We start from the raw sequence: 4,015 nt of genomic DNA, 5'->3' as shown, positions 1-4,015 counted from the left end.
GCCGGCGGTGGCCGGGCTCGCCGCGCCGCGCTTGGGATTCGCGTGCGGGGGAAATCAATACCGGGAGATTGGGGGCGAAGATTTTAGGGGGGTGGTGGGGAGAGGAGGGGGGGGCGGGAGGGGAAAGGGAGGCCGAGGGGAGGGAGCTGCGGAGGAAGCGGCCGGGGGTGGGACCGGCGAAGAAGCCGGGTCCTTATTCCTCCGGCCCGGCCCTCCCCCGCCGCCGCGCTCCGCTGCGCATCCCCCGGCGGCCGCCGCCGGAGCCGGCAGCGGGGAGCGGGCGGCCGAGCCCCCGCCGCGCCGGGAGCGGCTGGGGGCGAGCGGGGGGCGAGGAAAGAGCGGATTTTAAATTAACGGCCCGGTACAGACGCAATTTCCTGCCCTCCCGTTCTGTGACACCGATTGGTAAACAAAGAGCCCCTCGGCGGCCGCTGCCCGGCTCCGACAGCGGCGGCTCCGGTTCCCGGTTCCTTCTCGGGGGGCTCGCCCTGGGGACCCCCGCCCTGCCGGGACAGAGGTGGCAACGAATAAAGAAACCCCCGGCCCCGGAGGGCGCTGCCCCTCCCCGGGCCGGGCGGGGGTCGGGGGGCTCCGGTCGCGCTTCCCCGCGCTGCCCCGCTGCTACCGGGAGAGTTCCCGCTGCTACCGGGGTTACCCCACTGCCGCCCCGGGATGGAGCAGCGGGGGAGCCCCGAAATTCCCCGATCCGGCGCAGCCGCTCCCTGGCACCGGCACCGAGCGGGGCGGCTCCCGGTTTCCAGCTGGGAGTGCCGGACCCGGTGTGTGCGGCGGTGTCCCAGGGGTCTCCCCCGCCTCGGGGGGCTCCGTTCCGCCGCTGTCGGGGCAAAACCGGGCGGAAAAAGCGGCGGCGGTTCCCCGGGGGAGGCCGCCCCCCTCCTCGGTACTGCCTCGAATCGGAACGGTTCTAACGGCGGCGGATTAAAAAGAAATAAATTAAGTTTAAGCAAAAGCAACCCCGAGATTTCGCAGCACCCACGGCCCGGTACCGGGCACGGCCCCGGGCTGGGGGATCCGCAGGCGTCTGAGTACGGCCCGGGCACCGGGTAGAGCCCGGTAGAGGCGGGAGGTGCCCGGTTCGGGCTCTGGCGGGCACCGGGAGTTCAAGGCCTTGGGCTGGAGTGGCCGCTGGATGTCCGAGCCTGCCGCGGCCTGGGCCCGTCCCTGAAATAACCGGAACAGCGCGGGGAAAACAGCGGGAAAAAAGCAAATCCGAAGGGAAAAAATAGAATTAAAAGGCGAACTAAAACTGTAGGGATAAGGAGAGTAAAAGGGAAGAAATCAAAAGGGCGGAAAGGGGAAGGAAATAAAGGGAACGAAAAGGGCCGAGCGGGGAGAGCGCAGGGGACGGGCCCTGCTCAAGGCCGGCGGTCCCGGGCCGCACCCCCGGTTCTGCGGGGCCCGGAGGGGCGAGCGGGGACGGAGCCGCCGCTCCGGGGAAGGTGCTGGCGGTCGGAAACGGTTCCCGGCTCCCCGCTCCCCGTTCCCGGTTCCCCGGGGCCGCTTCTCCGCTCCCGGGGCTGCGGCAGGGCCGGGGCCGCACAGCCGGACAGACGGACAGCCGGACAGCCGGGCTCCGCCGTGCCCCGCCACCGGGCCCGGTGGTGGATGCGCCACCAACCAACGATTTTTAACGAAAACGAGGAAAATTACCCCAAACCCAGCCCGCCCTGCGGCCTCAGCCCCCCGGGGCCGCGGGGAAAGGCTGCGGGCCGGTCCCACCGGGAAGACGGAGGGCGGCGATCGCCCGGGAGCCGCTGGAACGAAAATTCCTCCTTTCGCCGAGCCCCGGCCCCGAGCGGCGGCTGAGGCCGCGGAACGAGCGGCGGAGAAGCCGCCCCGGTGCCCGCTAAGCCGCCGGTGCCCGCTCGGCCCCCGCCGCCTCCTCACGGCTCCCGCTCCTTTCCTGCTGTTGGTTTATTTTTGGTTTGTTTAGTTTGTTGTTTTTTTTTCCCGTTATCCCCACGATTAACGTGAAAAATAACTGGAAGGAATTTGCTCCGGGAGAAGGGGAAACGGGGAAAACGGGGAAATACCGGGTGCGAGCTGCAGGGAAGGGGAAGCGACGAGATCCGCGGGCTCCCAGATCCTCAAAAAAACAACAACATTATAAAAATAACCCTAATTTAAAAATGCCATTTTTTGCCGCATGGTTGTTGTTGTTTTCGGGTGGGGTTTAGCGCTGTTGTTGTTGTTTTAATTAGCGTTAATATTAGCGGTATTAGTGCCACTATTAGCCTGGCTATTATTAGCGCCGTTCCTATTCCTGTTATTAGTCCTATTAACACCATAATTAGTCCTCATCGGCACCATTTATCGGGGTTTTTATTATCGATATTCCCGTTTTTCCTCTCTCCCGCCGCCGTGCCGAGCACACCCAGCCCAGCCAAGCCCGGCCCGGGGTGGGAGCGGCCGCGCTCTCCCGGAGCATCCCCGTTCCCGGCGCTCCCCGGCCTCGCCGAGCCCCCGGGCCCGCCCCGCCGCATCCGGGAGCGGAAAAAACCCCACGGAATTCCTCGATTTTCCCGGTTTGGAGGCGGATCCGCACCGCCCCGGTTCTCCCGGTGCCCCGGAGATGGAGGTAAGGCCGGGCTCGGTGGGCTCGGCTCGGCCCCGGGCCTGGCTGCGGGGAGGGTGCGGGAGCGGAGCCGGGGCTTCCCCCGGTACCGAACCGGCCGCTCCCGGTGGGTCCCGGTCTCGGAGGGCACCGGGAGTGAGGGGGACACTCCTGCTTGTCCCCGCCGAGGAACGGCTGGCCCGGGGACAGCCCCGGGTGGGGACACCACCGAGGGACCCCCGGGGCCGGGCCCGGGCCGGGAGAGAGCGGCGGAGCCCGGGAACGGTGCGGGGCCTCGGCGGGAGCGGGGACAGCGGGGGGACAGCGGGGGACAGCGGGGGACACGGGGGGAGTGCGAAAACACGGGGGGACACTGAGGGGACACGGGACTGTGAGGGGACGCGGGGGGAGCGTGAGGGGACACAGGGGGACGCTGAGGGGACACCGGGAACTGTGAAAACATGGGGGACCGTGAGGGGACACCGGAGACGGTGAGGGGACACCGGGGACGGGGAAGGGACACGGGGGGGCTGTGAAAATACGGGAGGACACTGAGGGGACACGGGGACTGTGGGGAGACACCGGGGGCTGTGAGGGGACACGAGGGGGACCGTGAGGGAACACGGGGGGACTGTGAAAATGCGGGGGAGCGTGAGGGGACACCGGGGACTGTGAGGGGACACGGGGGGACTGTGAAAATGCGGGGGACCGTGAGGGGACACCGGGGACTGCGAGGGGACACGGGAGGACACTGAGGTGACACGGGGGGACTGCGTGGGGACACGGGGGAGGGGACAAGGGGGGATACTGAGGGGACACGGGAACTGTGAGGAGACACCGGGGACTGCGAGCGGACACTGGGGACGATGAAAGGACACGGGGGGACTGTGAAAAGGCGGGGGACACTGAGGGGACACTGAGGGGACACTGAGGGGACACTGAGGACTGAGAGGGGACACGGGACTGTGGGGAGAGACCGGGGACTGTGAGAGGACACGGAAGGACACTGAGGGGACACGGGGGGACTGCACGGGGACACGGGACTCTGAAGGGACACGGGGGGACCGTGAAGGGACTCGTGGGGACACGCGACTGTGAGGGGACACCAGGGACCGTGAAGGGACACAGCGGGATTGTGAGAAAACATTGGGGGAATTTTGTGGGGACACGGGGGGACCGTGAAGGGACACCGGGGACTGTGCGAAGACACCGGGAGCTGTGTGGGGACACGGGGGACAGTGCGGGGACACGGAGGGACTGGGTACAACACGGGGGAGCCGTGAAAAACACAGGGGGACTGTACGGGGACACCGGGACTGCTTGGGGACACAGGGGGACAGGGTGGGGACACGGAAAGACTGGGCACGGATAAGAGGGGACAGCGTGGGGACACGCGGGGCACGGAAACACGAGGGGACATGGCAGAAACACGGGGGGACC

Source organism: Fringilla coelebs (genome assembly GCF_963513975.1).
Source record: "Fringilla coelebs genome assembly, chromosome: 4".
In the NCBI taxonomy this organism is placed as follows: Eukaryota; Metazoa; Chordata; class Aves; order Passeriformes; family Fringillidae; genus Fringilla; species Fringilla coelebs.
Note: the sequence above shows the minus strand (reverse complement) of the source record.